The sequence below is a fragment of the Mercurialis annua genome, linkage group LG8 (assembly GCF_937616625.2).
Source record: "Mercurialis annua linkage group LG8, ddMerAnnu1.2, whole genome shotgun sequence".
Lineage (NCBI taxonomy): Eukaryota > Viridiplantae > Streptophyta > Magnoliopsida > Malpighiales > Euphorbiaceae > Mercurialis > Mercurialis annua.
The window spans coordinates 2,118,590-2,134,318 of NC_065577.1; the positions used below are offsets into that span (position 1 = coordinate 2,118,590).

Below are 15,729 nucleotides of genomic sequence, written 5' to 3' on the forward strand. Positions count from 1 at the left end.
TGCTCTCTTTTAGCTTTCTCATTCTTGCCAGCAAGAGCAATATAATTCATCGTACTCTCAATGTCTTTTACCACCGAAGTTAAAGAAGGCACAATATTTTCAAAGATAGAACAATTCCTCCATTTCCAGCTACACCACAGAACCGTGCCGAAGACTACCCTCCAGTCCCCCCTGTTATTTCCATCGAAGATGCCCTGCAGGTTATTAATGAGCCAAACCTCGTAGCTCATCGAGAAGAATTCAGCTCTCTTCTCAGGTAACAAGAATTTTTTCCATAATAAATAAGGGGTTAAAGATTCTGGGGGTCACTGAACTTTCCAAAAGTTACAAAACGGTCACCAAACTTCAAAACGTAACAAAATGGTCACCGTACTCTTACCTATTGAACCTCCGATGGTCTGTAAATGAATTTCGGCCAAAAAAAGCATATGTGGCAACCGGTTGCTGACTCACCTCCACACCTTATTTTACATGTCATTTACCTTTAATTATTTTACACCTCACCAATACACATCACCATTCTCTCTTTAAATCACTTACAAAAAAATCCCCAATCCCATAATCCCTAACCCTAAATCGCAAAAGAAACCCAGCAAAACCCCTAACTGTAATTCCTACCTCGACCATTATCAACTCAACAAAATCCTTACCCCGACCATTATCAACTCAACAAAATCTGCAACTGTAATCGCTAGTCCCTTACTGATGGCTGACAGATTCTATCTTCCCAAGTGTAGATGTGGCGAGTTGTCAATTCTGCGAACGTCGTGGACTGAAGCAAACCCAGGTCGAAGATTTTTTGGTTGTAACAGATACGAGGTAAATTATTATTGGGTATATTTGAATTTTGTTCAATTTTGTGTCGAATCATGGTATAATTGATGAGGGTCTGAGATTTTTCATTTTGTTGTAAGTGATTTTTCAATCTTTGTCGTTTTTCATTTTGTTCAATTTTGATGTTAGATTGGAGGAGGATGTGATTTCTTTCAGTGGTTTGATCCTCCAATGCCATATAAAATTGTGGGGCTGCTGCACAAAGAAGATACATGCTATGAGCACAAGTGCAAGGAACAGAAGACTAAGAAGCTGTCATGGATTCAGCTGCTGTTTGTGATGCTAATTGGTGTTGTTGTTGGCAGACTAAGCTCTGCAACTGGTTGTAATGGAAATTGACTATGCTCTGCATTAGCTTAGAATAAGAAAAAAATGTATGTTTGTGTGTACAATGGTGACTTTATGTTGGATGTAATGGAATTTAATATAATGAAAACGGTTCTGTTATCTGTGATGTCATGTGTATTGTTACTTTAAGATCAACTGTAATTAGTATTAACATTCACCAAACACTTACACCTTGAAATAAGGAAAATATAAGTTAATATTATAAAAATAAGTGTACATAAACATCATGTTCTCTCCACTTGCACCATACAGGGAGAAAATCTAAAGTATTCAAAAGAGTTGGCCCTACATTTACTCATACTAGCAATAAAACAGCACAACCAACAAAATAGCACAGCACACAAGGCTGGCAAGACAGTCAAGATGGTCCCCAACATTACTAGTGGCCTCTACCAACATATGTATGAGTAAATGCAGCAAAAGAACAATATAAAGTCTTCATTTTCCTGTTGGTATCCAGATCTTCCTTTTCTTCTCCTCTCTATCCTTCTTGAAAGTAGACAGGGGAGCTCTGAGTGATGCCATATCATCTTTCTGTTGTACCTCCTTTCCTTTGAGCTTTGCTGCAGATGCTGCCTTTGCCTTCACTGCCTTTGGTGCTGTTGCTGCTGGTGGTACATCCTTCCCTTTGAGCTCAGCTGCTGCCTCCTTTGTCTTCAATGCATTTGATACAGGTATTGGCCCCTTTCCCTTGAGCTTATCATTTGCAAACAACCTCCTTGCTGTTAGCTTAGTGCTTATTCTATTTGGATCTGCCTCAGTCCCTATAACCACACCATGTGCCAGATCTACAATTTCAGTCAAATTCTTCCATTTCCCTAACAAGGGATCCTCCTCTGGTGGTAAGCCCTGCATCTAAAACTCAAGAAATTACCAATCATTTTTACAAGTATGTAATGGAATGTGTTAAAATTTGATTGTCAAATATGCCTACCTGTGATAGAGGGATTTCCTGTGTTATAACATCAGGAATTTGTTCTTCGGGTGCAGGAGGTGCAGGAGGTGCTTCAGGTGCAGGTGCTTCAGGTACAGGAGGTGCTTCAGGTGCAGGTGGTGGTTGTGCATTAGGATACCTACTTGAACCCTACAAATAGCACAAATATACATTACATTATATGGACACAAGTCACAAATAATAAATAACAAATCATAAGCATGTTTGTATCTTACATCAGGCATCCACTGGACTGTCAAAGGTGGGCCAAGATTCTGACTTGCAGATCCTCTTGCAACCCCAGCAGTCTGAGTTGTTGGTCCTCTTGTAACTCCACCATTTTGCCTTCTAGGTACTCTTGATTGTGCCATAGTCTGACCTGTGCAGCTTCTCTTATTATGGCCTCTTCCTCCACAGTTTGTGCACCTCATGATACGACCCTTTCTTGTAATTCTTACAGGTTCCAAGGCCTCTCCTTCTACTCTAGGGCCATGTCCTCCACGTTGAATTTCATCAGCTTCCCTCTTTCTTAATAATGCTTTCCTTCCTCTTTTCAAGTTAACTGGTTCTGGAGCTATGATACTTGGCAAATTGCTCTTAGGCCACATTTGCTTTCCATTTGTAGGATTGAGGAAATGGCTGTAAATCCTTAAGTAAGTTGATACCTTGTAGCAGTCATGAAGATACCTTTCAGGGCTTTTCTCATTATTTATGTTCATGGCAGAAATGGCATGGTGGCAAGGTATACCAGTCAATTGCCATCTTCTGCAGGAGCATGTTTGCTCTTTCTTGTCCACAACAAACTGCCCATCACTCCCTATAACTTGGTATTTGTCCCCACCAGACCAATCTGCCCTATAGTACCAGCTAATCTGCTTAGCTTTCTCCAATTTCTTTAAAATTTTAGGACAAAATTCCTCCACTGATCTCAGCATCACACTCCTTTTCTTTTGGATTCTTTTCATTAGCAAAGTCCTAATAATTTCATTCATAGTTATGAACCCTTTTGTCCTAGCATCTAGAATGAAACTATTAAAACACTCACACAGATTGTTTAATAGCATGTCACACTTAAATCTTTCATCAAACTGATACCTAGCCCACTTACCATTAGTAATTTTTCCTAGATAAGTAGATGCACCAACAGACATTTCACCTAACAGTTTCATCTCCTCATTAAACTTAACCTCATAACTAGACCTAGCACATCTCCACAAACCATCTTTTAGGGCCTTTCCCTTAAACCTCTGTCTATAGTTAGTTAGGATGTGCCTCACACAAAATCTGTGTTCAGCATTTGGAAAAAGGGCTTCAACTGCAGGAATCAGTCCCTATTTTCACAAGTCACAAACCAAAAAAGGGCTTCAACTGCAGGAATCAGTCCCTATTTTCACAAGTCACAAACCAAAATAAAATAACACAAGTCACCAAACAACAACTAAGACAAGTCACAAACCAAAAAAATAAGCCAAGTCACAAACCAAAAAAATAAGCCAAGTCACAAACCAAAAAAATAACACAAGCAATCAAAGCACAATAACATTTAAACTAAAAATCTTATATGGACATACCTTCTGTCTGTCGCTCATAAATGCCCAATCTCTGCTATGATTGATGTCCAGATCATCTGCGAGCAATCCCAGGAACCACATCCAGCTTTCTTTGGTTTCACTTTCAACAATTGCCCATGCAACTGGATAGATGCAGTCATTTGCATCTATCCCAACAGCAGTTAAGAGTTGCATACCAAAAAGACCCTTCAGCCAGCATCCATCAACAGAAATCACATTTCTACACCCATCTTTAAATCCATCTCTCAAGGGTGCCAAGCAAACATACATTCCCCTAAACACAGTATTGTCTTGCTTGAACATGATTGTTGATGTAGGGTGTGTCCTCATAAGCTCAAGCTTGTAGTCATAAAGCAAACTAATTTGCTCTGTCTCATCCCCATTGATAAATTCCAGAGCTGCCTTCTTTGCTCTGTAAGCAACAACCTTTGAGATTTCACATTTCTGATTTTCCCTAACTGCCTGCATAATCCCTTCTAGCTTCCATGTTGGGTCTGCCCTAAATTGCTCAAGGTACTCCTTGGACAGCCACTTTGTATTTACATGTCTGATGTTGTGATCCCTAGCACATGTATGGGTCAGAATTCCTGTCTTGATCTGCACAGTTGGATTGTCTGCACTTATGACAGAAGCCCACAGGTAGAATGGACATGTTTTCTTGCACTTTGCCTTGCATCTCTGCTTGTTATTTGGCTTGAAATTAATGACATATCTATTCCTAATTCCATAGTTTTTGCAAGCCTCTTTAAATTGTTGAAAGCTGCTGAACATCATCCCCACTTCCAACTTAGGATCACTCATATTCTCTTCCATAAAATCTGCAAACCTTGGCCTGGACAGACCTTCGTTGTCACTATTAGAGCATGACACCAACTGCTCTGAAAGTGCATATTCAGATGAAGGACAATCCAGTACATGTTCTTCTGCAACTCCCTCATTGGCAACACTCTCATTGGCAACACACTCAGGTAAGTTGCTACCTGCAGAAGCATCATTCTGTGGAGCATTTTCAGATTCTTCTCCATTGAAAGATTCAGAGTCCAGTGACACAATGTCCTCTATATCCTCGTCATCATTGAATGAATAATCAGAATCATAGAGATCACTATTGCTGATATCCACAATTTGTGGTCCATCCAAATTCACAACTGGTACCGGGGTTTGGAGCCTAGCCTCAACAATTACAATCCTAGAAGGACCAACAGATTCAGCCATTCTCAGCACATCATTGTCAGTCACCAACTCCCTCAAGGGATTATCACCAGGAAGCATCCAGAAATACTTGAAATCACCATCTCCTACTCCTAAAGCTTGTCCCATACTTATAATTTCAATTCTTGACAGGTGATCTGCACAACACCAGTCAATGTATCCTAATACTCTTTGTGTTGTCTCACCGGCAGTGTCCATAGTGAATTTGAAATATCGAATTGTAAAATATTCAGACTGGGGAGCTCCAATCACAACACCATAAATGCTACCAGTAAGAACACATCGCTAATTGCAAAATGCAACCCCAATTTCAAAATAACACCCTAATTTCAAAACATAACCCTAGTTTCAAAACATAAGCTTAACATCTTCATAACCCTAATTTTAAAATTACCCTAATTTCAGACAAAACCCTAATTCAGAATACCCTTAACTTCACACACAACACTATTTCGAAAATAATCAAAAACATAAAAAGATATCACGGACAAGATTGACTTACCGAATAAAGGACCATCTTCACGGTCAAATCGTACGACCCACTGAGCCATTGATAGGAGTAGAATTACTCCTATATTACCGTTGTTTTACGAGTTATTTACGTGTGTTTAGTGAGCATTTTTATGCATATTGGGTCTCATTTCTTGTTCGAGCGTTTCAGGTACTACCACGTAGATTTCACGGAGTTTTGGACATAATTGGAGCCAACGGTGAAATTTAAGCGATACTGAGTCAGAGCATGAAGTAGGGCGCGATGGAGGGTGCTAACGCGCCTCGCAACGCGCTTGAAGTATAAATCTTGGTCATGAGGAGCGATGAAAGAAGTAAGGCGCGATGGAGGGTTCTGCCGTGCCTCGCATCGCGCCTGAAGGGAAGTGATATTTGAAGCAGGGCGCGATGGGAACCAACGCGCCTCGCAACGCGCTTCCCATCGCGCCTAGCTGCTGAACTGTTTGAAATACCGTTTCTGTCCTCGTTATTTCGTTCCGCTGTCAAAGTTATGAAGGGGCAACTTTGGGACTTCACCAAAATACGAGTCTAAGGCTGACAGCGGGTATATATAGTGGATTTTACAGCATAATTAGGGTTCGACTACCATTGTATTAGAAAAAAAACAATAGATTAGATTTATTTCAGATTAGTTCACCGTTTTTCGATTTGATTACTTTTTGAGCTGGATTTTATTCTTCGATATTATATTGGGATTTTTATGCGATTAAGGTACGATAATTCAGAGAGATCTTTTTCATTGTTTATCTTATCAATTATGAATTCTATATATTGTATTGTTGGTTTATCTTTGATCATGAGTAACTAACCCCATCGTCGGGGATTATTGATTGAATTTATGCTTTATTAATTAATTGGTTTATTGGGTTTTTGTTATAATTGCGTATTAATTACTGTTCTTAATGCTTAGTTTAATTTGATCACTTAAACTATTGGCTTGTGTTTTAATTGTAACTTGAGAGAGTTGAATTGAAATAGACCGTGTAATCAATAACACAGGAGTTAACAACACGAGAGTGAATTAGCGAATGTGTGTTCTTTAGGTTTGCTTAACAAACATCAATCAAGTAATTATTTAGGTTAATTATAACACGAGAGTGAGTAGTTGCCTATTAATTGTTTAATCGATTGTTTTTGCCTGTAGCGGCTTGAGAGAGAGCTATAGGTGCCTTAGATCAGCCTGAACCGCAATTTAATAACGAAATCCATAAACCATGAGATCAATGGCATAAAGTAGACTAATAATCCCTGATCTTTCTCATTATTGTTTAAATCTTATTTAATTTACAGCCTTAGTTTACTTTATACTTTAATTGTTTAATCTAGCTTTTAAATTTACATACTTCAATCCAAATTATCCTTTTAACTATCCGAATCGTGTCTCCTAACTGGTTGTCTTTAGTAGCTTTCCTTGTGGGTACGATATCCGGACTTCACAGTCTGTATTACGAGTTGACACTGTACGCTTGCAGTATTTTGCCAACAAGTTTTTGGCGCCGTTGCCGGGGAAAGCTTATCTTTAACAACTAAGTTAGGATAGCTTGGCTTGTTTTAGTTTTTATTTTTCTGTTTTACGCGTGTGGTTTGTTGATTGTGTTGTTTCAGGTACCCTTATCATAGTGTATGCATAATACACGACGCAAAGGACTACCGCTAGAACCGTTTCAGCAAGACCTCACTACCTTTGAGCGCAGTGTCAGAAAATCAACACACTCGACTCAAAGGAACCTCAATATGGCTAACGATGATGATGTTCCTCCTGGATTCAACAATGTGGGTGATAACAGAGTGATCCCGCAGGATCCAAATCAGCAGAATGCACAAGGCCAGAACAATGATGGGCAGAGAGCGCCAACTTTGATGGAATTCTTTCAGCCAAATGTGGGCAACACTACTCATGGCTACTTTGCTCATCCTGTGCGGACGCCTCACTATGAAATCAAGACGAGTTTCATTCAGCTCTTAGAGGCTCGTTGTCAGTTCTATGGTCTGCCTACTGAAGACCCAAATGCACATCTTGCAAACTTCCTAGAGGTGTGTAGTACATTCAAGCTCAGTAACATGACTGAAGATGAAGTATTGTTGCGCTTATTCTCATTTTCTCTGAGGGATAGAGCAAAACAATGGATTCATGCATTACCTAGAGAGGGGATCGATACTTGGCCAGATTTGGCAAAAGCTTTCATGAGCAAATATTTCTCCATGGCCAAGACTGCAAAGCTGACAAGGGATATTATGCTCTATCAGCAAAACGATGGAGAATCGATTCATGAAGCGTGGGAGCGATACAAGGAGATGCAGAGGAAAGTTCCCCATCATCACATCACCAGGGAAAATCTGATCCAGAACTTCTACAATGGGTCCACTGAGTTGGGGAGAAGCGCTATAGATGTAGCTGCAGGCGGGTCACTGATGAGGAAGACAACTGATGAAGCATTCGCTTTATTAGATGAGATGGCCATGAATGGGTGTACTTGGCCGAATGAAAGGGCAAGAGTACCTGCGCAGAAAGGACTAATGGCAGTCACTGCTGATCCGGCTGTGGAGAATCTGAAAGCAAAGAATGCTGCACTGCAAGCTCAGGTTGACATTCTTATGAGGCAGGCTGCAGGGATGACTATGGGGAATGTTGCTGCAGTTCAGAGTAGCTGTGAAGTATGTGGCGATCCTACCCATGTGGCAAATGACTGCTATGTGATGGGACAGGGCTCCATTGAGCAGGTCAATTTTGTGGGAGGACAGAGGCAGGGCAATGATCCTTATGCTGCTACTTACAATCCAGGATGGAGGAATCACCCAAATTTCTCATGGAAGGATAATGGGGGTAATGCCAACAATCAGGCGGGTCCAACTTTTCAAGGAGGACAAAGGCCACAACAGAATCAAGGCAACTTCCAGAATCAAGGGAACTTCCAGAATCAGGGGAATTTCCAACATCAAAATAATAGGCCACAGCATCCACCTGGCTTTCAGCAGGGAGAGTCGCTCCACAACAAGATTGATAAGATGATGGAGATGATGATGAAGAAGGATGCAGAGACGCAGCAAACGTTCAAGAATCATGCTGCTACTATTCATAACCTTGAGGTGCAGAACCAGCAGATGGCTAAGGCACTGCAGAACCGAAATCAAGGGGGTTTACCATCCACTACCGAGGAAAACCCCAGAGAGCATCTCAAGGCTATTGAATTGAGGAGTGGGAAGGCATTGGATGATCCATATGCAGTGAGTGCTACAGCAGAGGCGGAAAAGGAACAGTGTGAGGGTGGTGAGCCTGAAAAGGTAGTCACTAAGCCACCTCCACCACCTCCTTTTGTGCCAAAGGTGCCATTCCCACATAGAGTGAAGAAGCCAAAAGACACTTGGAAGTTTCATCAGTTCTTAGAAACTTTCAAGAAGCTACAGATCAACATCAGCTTGGCAGACGCACTGAGAGAGATGCCACACTACGCCAAGTTCCTGAAAGACATCATCACCAACAAGCGTAGTTGGGAAGCAGAGGGCACGGTACCTATGACAGAGAACTGCAGCTCAATCATACTGAGCAATCTACCGACGAAGCTCAAGGACCCAGGGAGTTTTACTATTCCTTGTACTATTGGTCATATGCAGTCTGTAAATTGTTTGTGTGATTTAGGCGCCAGTATTAATTTGATGCCCTTATCCCTGTTTCGTAGTATGTTTGGTGATCAGCAGGTACAGGCTACACCGATGATGCTACAGTTGGCGGATCACTCTCTGAAGAAGCCACATGGGATTGTGGAGGATGTCTTAGTTAAGGTCAACAAATTCATATTCCCTGTGGATTTTGTTGTCCTTGACTATGCAGCTGACAAGGAGTGCCCGATGATTTTGGGGCGACCATTCATGAACACAGGCAGAGCTCTTATCGATGTTCATGATGGCAAGCTGACTTTGAGGATTGGGGATGAAAGCGTCGAGTTTGACATGAAGAGAATCACACGCCATCCAAATCCTGAAGATGAGTGTATGCGGGTAGACTTGGTAGATGAGCTAGTGCGAGAGCAACTCGAAGGAGACGGATCCAACATGAATGTTGATCTGGATCAAGAGAAGGATTGTGTATACAGTCTTGATGTTGTACCAGAAGAGGAAGCATGGATTGAGGAGCCAGTCACCGAACTGTTGATGAAGAGCAAGCACATCACTCCTCCTTCATCAGAAAGGCCACCTAAGGTGGAGCTCAAGACTCTACCTGCACATCTTCGGTATGCTTTCTTGGGAGCTGACAGCACGTTACCTATCATTATCAGCAATAAGCTTACCAAGAAGCACGAGCAGAGGGTCATCGATGTAGTCAAGGGACGTATCTTGGCTATAGGGTGGCAGATATCCGATATCAGAGGGATCAGCCCATCAGTAGTGATGCATCGGATTCATCTCGAGGATGAGTCTAAGGCATCTGCACAGAGACAAAGACGGCTGAATCCTAACATGAAGGAAGTAGTTCACAAGGAGATTGTGAAGCTACTGGACGCGGGCATCATCTATCCTATTTCAGACAGTGCATGGGTGAGCCCGATTCAGTGTGTGCCTAAGAAAGGCGGTATGACAGTCGTAGAGAACGACAAGGGTGAGCAGATCTCTACTCGCACGGTTACTGGGTGGCGGGTATGCATAGACTACAGGAAGCTGAACGCAGAGACAAGGAAGGATCACTTCCCACTTTCTTTTATTGATCAGATGCTAGAGCGGGTGGCAGGACATGCATTCTACTGTTTTCTTGATGGTTACTCTGGGTACAACCAGATTATTATTTTTCCAGAGGACCAAGAGAAGACTACATTCACCTGCCCATATGGCACTTTTGCTTATCGCCGTATGCCGTTTGGTCTCTGCAATGCACCTGCAACGTTTCAGAGGTGCATGACTTCGATCTTCAATGATATGATTGAAGACATTATGGAGGTGTTCATGGATGACTTTTCAGTTTTCGGTGATTCCTTCGAGCGGTGTCTTCATAACTTAGACCGAGTCCTGCAGAGATGTGAGGAGACTAATCTGGTTCTTAACTGGGAGAAATGCCACTTCATGGTGGAAGAGGGCATTGTTTTGGGGCATAAGGTCTCGAAAGAGGGTATAGAGGTTGACCGAGCAAAGACTGAGGTGATCGAGAAGCTGCCACCTCCACTCACAGTGAAGGGAGTCCGTGCCTTTCTAGGCCATGCAGGGTTTTATCGACGCTTCATAAAAGACTTTTCCTCTATAGCGCGTCCTTTGACCAACTTACTGGTCAAGGATGTGCCTTTTGTGTTTACTGATGCCTGTTTAGTTTCTTTTCTCAGGTTAAAGGAAGCACTTGTCACTGCCCCAGTCATCTCCAGTCCAGATTGGGATCTGCCATTCGAGCTTATGTGTGATGCGAGTGACCAGGCTTTAGGGTGCGTTCTGGGGCAAAGGAAGGAGAAGAAGCTGCACGTGATCTACTATGCAAGTCGTACCTTGGCAGGAGCCCAGCTGAATTACACCACTACAGAGAAAGAGATGTTGGCTGTAGTATTTGCACTGGATAAATTTAGGCCGTATCTGCTTGGCTCAAAGATTATCATATACACAGACCATGCTGCACTTCGATATCTTTTTGCCAAGCAAGATGCCAAGCCTAGGTTGATTCGATGGGTGTTGCTCCTGCAAGAGTTTGACTTGGAGATTAGAGACAAGCGAGGCACAGAAAATGTGGTAGCTGACCACTTGTCGAGGCTAGAGGTTCCTGAGCCAGTGATAGCAGGCGAGGTCATCAATGAGCGGTTTCCTGATGAGGCTCTTATGCTCATTAAGGAAACGATGAATCCATGGTATGCTGACTTCGCCAATTACCTCTCTGCCAACATCATGCCATCTGACTTGAGCAGTCATCAGCGCAAGAAATTCATGTCGGATGTCCGGCGTTATCTATGGGATGAGCCATACTTGTTCAAGGTTTGTGCAGATGGTATGATAAGGAGATGTGTTGCAGAGGAGGAGATGTTGCCTATTATGACCCAGTGTCATTCTTCAGACTATGCGGGTCACTACGGTTCAGCCAGGACGGCAGCACGTGTGTTAGAGAGTGGTTTCTTCTGGCCTACACTATTCAGTGATGTCAGAGATTTTGTGCAGCATTGTGATAGGTGCCAGCGGACGGGCAATATTTCGAGACGGGATGAGATGCCTCTTTCTTCTATTCAAGAGGTTGAGATTTTTGACGTCTGGGGCATTGATTTCATGGGACCGTTCCCTATGTCATACGGGAACCAGTACATCTTGGTTTGTGTCGACTATGTGTCAAAGTGGGTGGAAGCTGCTGCTTTGCCTACAAATGATGGAAAGGTAGTACTGAAGTTCCTGAAGAAGCTCATCAATAGATTTGGGGTGCCACGTGCTATCATCAGTGATGGAGGTTCACATTTCTGCAATAGACAGTTTGATGCACTGATGAAGAAGTACAACGTCTACCATAGAGTGGCGACTCCTTATCATCCACAGACTAGTGGACAGGTTGAGGTGTCGAATAGAGAGCTGAAGCGCATCCTTGAGAAGACCGTGAATAGCACGCGCAAAGATTGGTCTCTGAAGCTGGATGATGCGCTATGGGCATATCGAACGGCATTCAAAACGCCAATTGGTATGTCCCCCTACAGATTGGTCTATGGGAAGGCGTGTCACTTGCCTGTAGAGTTGGAGCATCGAGCTTACTGGGCTCTTAAAGAGCTGAATTTTGATCCGAGAATGTCTAAGGAGAAGCGTCTATTGCAGCTGAATGAGCTTGATGAGTTCCGGCTGACGGCATATGAGAATGCTAAGCTCTATAAAGAAAAGACCAAGAAATGGCATGATGCTCATATTGTACCTAAAAAGTTTACAGCAGGCAGTTATGTGCTACTGTATAACTCTCGCTTGCGTCTTTTCCCTGGAAAGCTGAAATCAAGATGGAGTGGACCATTCCAAGTGCAACATGTTGCTGATCATGGTGCCATTGAGCTGAAAAACGCTAATGGTGAGACCTTCAAAGTTAACGGACAACGGTGCAAGCCGTACCTAGGACCGTTGACTGACGAAGGAAGGGAGTACTTCACTCTCACTACTCCAAACTGATCCAGGTGATTCACGGTCAACGCTAGTGACCTTAAACAAGCATATTTGGAAGCAATTCCATACTCTATCTTTATTTTTGCTTTTTAGTTTATTTTGTTGATTTTACTTCAATTCGTAGTTTTATGTTATTTTTATTAGTTTTTTTTTTTTTTTTTTTTTTTTTTGCATTGTTGTATTTTCATTTTATTAGTTCAGATTGATTCCGGGGTGTTCGTGATTTTTGATGTGCAGGTTCGAGTCTTTCGCGTGCAAAATATTTCGTTTTTCGGCAGCTGCCGCAGGAGGGCGCGTTGGAAGGCGCTCTGGAAGCAACGCGCCTCGCAACGCGCCCCTTTGTAAGATGGAGAAGGGCGCGATGGCTTCAACGCGCCTTGCAACGCGCAAGCCATCGCGCCTTAACTGACCACCCAGCTGAAATAAAGAGCGAGGCGCGATGGGTCCAACGCGCCTCGCATCGCGCTACCCATCGCGCCTCCTTTAAAAAAATGGCTTTTGATACAACGAATCTGGACAGTTTTTTGGGGCAAATTCATCAATTTTCTCTTTAAATACCCAAACCGATTTAGAAGCCATTCCATCAGAATTGTATTTTACCAAATTCCTACCCATATTCATCACTTTTCTCTCAACTTCTACACATTCCCCTCTCCCACATTCATCAACTTTCACCATGCCAAAGACCAAAAACCCTAATTATCCCCTGAATTATGCCTCTAGTGATCAAGAATCAGAAGACGACAGCCCCCCACACGCTCCACTTGTGCATTTACCTCAGGGGCAGACACATGCAGCTTCGTCTAGTCAGCCACAGCTGGCAAACTTGGCAAATCAGTTTCATGCTCCGTTTATTGTGTATACAGAAGCGGAGGGCGCTCGGTTTCGAAAGTTGGTGGATCGTGGTTGCACAAAAGCTAAAATTATTTGTCGTGCAACATTAGCAACGTTAGGAATAGAGGCAGAGGTTCTCAGTTACCTGGATACTTGGGGTCTGCAGGGGCTAGCGGACAGCCCACATGATGCGTATGAGGAGATAACTTTTGAGTTTCTGACAACTCTAAAGAAGCTGAACAAGGGAGATTCGCTGAAGTGCAGGCTGCGGGGTAAGGAATATGTTATCACTCAAGAGTTGTTGCGAACAGTTTTTCGGATGCGAGTGGGTGGTTGTTGCTCAGCGCCAACGAGTTTTGATTACGCTCGGTTTTGGTTAGAGATCACAGGGACTGACAATTATCAGGCGAGCAATGCTAAGAGTAACCTGATCAGAGATGGACCACTTCAGATTGTGTATAAGTGATATGCTGAGAGTGTGTGCGGCAAGAAGGAATCGAACAAAGTATCGAAAGATGAGTTGTTTGCATTGGCTGCCTTGTTACGTCCGAATGAGTTGAGGCTGAATATGCCAGTTCGCATCTTGTCCATGTTGTCAGAGATGGCGAAACCACCGGGAGAGTACAAGCGCGTGGTAGGTATGGGAAACATCATCTACGCCTTGGCCAAACATTTCAAAGCATTTACGCAGGCTGAAGTGCGTAGGATGACACCAGTACCAGCTGAGGCGATGGACTTGAAGTTTCTCACGGCAGCAAAGTTAGTGAAGGCTTCAGCAATTCTACCTTGGTATGAGAGAGCTCCTTTTATTAGGCGGGGGATGGGTCAAAACCCCGTGGTTGAGGAAGAGGAGCCAGCAGCTGCAGAGCAGCAGGATGACTTACCAGCGCAGGGTCTGGATCAGCAGCCGGAGTTACCTGTAAGTCGGATTATGGAGCGACGATTGACAGCGATGGAGCAACGCCAGCAGCGCCATATTGCAGCTATGGAGAGGCGACAACAGCGGATGTGGGCATCTCAGCAGATTCATGAGCGCTACGTGAGGGATTACCTGCGAGCTTCACATCCGGAGGGTGATTATCCATCACCAGTCCACGAGCCATCACCACCTCCGGAGGACATCTAGAGTTTTTCTCTTTTTCTCCCTTTTTCACTTTTTGAGCTTTATTTTATATTTATCTTTATTTTAGTGCATTGGGGACAATGCATGATTTTGTGTGAGGGTGGGGAGAACATTCTGTTATTATGTTTTTCTTGTGCTGTGTCTTGTTTTATGTTTTATCTTTATTTTAGGTGTGTCTTTATGTTTATGGCTGTAGTAGTCTATGGTTGTGAACCTTATTATCTACTCATGTTTGATGTTTGTTTAGTCCTAAATAGCCTAATGAGAATGGTAATGTCATGCTTTCAGAATTATTAGCATTTTTCTTTCCCCTACGTGATGACTAAGTTAGATGTGCTTTTAATTATTGACAACAATTGGAGAATGTAGTTAAGTGTTTCGTACTTGATTTTGACGACATAGGTCACTGCGACTAGGGTGAAAATTCGAGTTTAATGAAATGCTTGTAATTTGATAATTGTTGTGGAATCTGGCATGTGAATTAGGATTGAGCAACGGTGCAAATTGTTGAAAACTTGAGTAAATAATGGCAATGTTTGATATAGTGAATCACACGGAGAACACACGACTAATTTTGTGAGATTTTGAGCCTATGGGAGCATATATTTTTTGTGCTTATATTTCTTGTTGTGTGGTTTGAAGCATGTCTATATTCTCTAGAACTTGCCTGTTTTCCGTTGTCATATTGCACAGTTGAGTTGAAAAACATGAAGATGATAAATGGCATTTAGGATTCACCTTTTCTTTAGACCACTTAAATAGCCCACCCTTTTACTTTTAGTTTACCCAAGTTGAGCCTTAGCCTTATTGTTGTTTATTTACACACTTTACGCACATTTTATCTTTTCTCATCTTTCCACTTTCTACCTTGATTGATTTGGCAAATTGACTGACATTGTAGGAAACTAGTGTGAGGATGTAATAACATCCTAGCTCGTAATTATTTGTTTGACGATCTCTTGATTTTTGTGATTATTAGTGCCTCTTCGAATTCAGGAAAAGTACAGAAAGTAAAAGCGTAGAAAAAAAAAAGGTATAAAAAAAAAAAAATCAGAATATTGAGCTTAAAAGAAAAAAAAAAAATTTGGAAAAATTGAGAATTCGAGGAAATAAAAGAAGAGAATGAGAGATTGTATATTTAGAGAGCTAATGTGATTAATTTTCTGGTTTCCTTTGATCTATGTTGGTTTGTTAAGTCATGTTTACCCTTTCTTTTACCTTGTACCATACCCTCGCCTAAACCCCATTACAACCCGAACAAAGTCCATTTTGAT

At 42.3% G+C, this 15,729-nt stretch overlaps 1 non-coding gene across 1 annotated transcript; it reads right to left on the reverse strand.

The window, feature by feature from the left end:
- Positions 1-7,626: 7,626 nt before the first annotated feature.
- LOC126662431 (small nucleolar RNA R71) lies at positions 7,627-7,733 on the reverse strand. Its single transcript, XR_007635804.1, has one exon. It is a non-coding gene; the product is annotated as a small nucleolar RNA R71 (small nucleolar RNA).
- Positions 7,734-15,729: the final 7,996 nt, after the last annotated feature.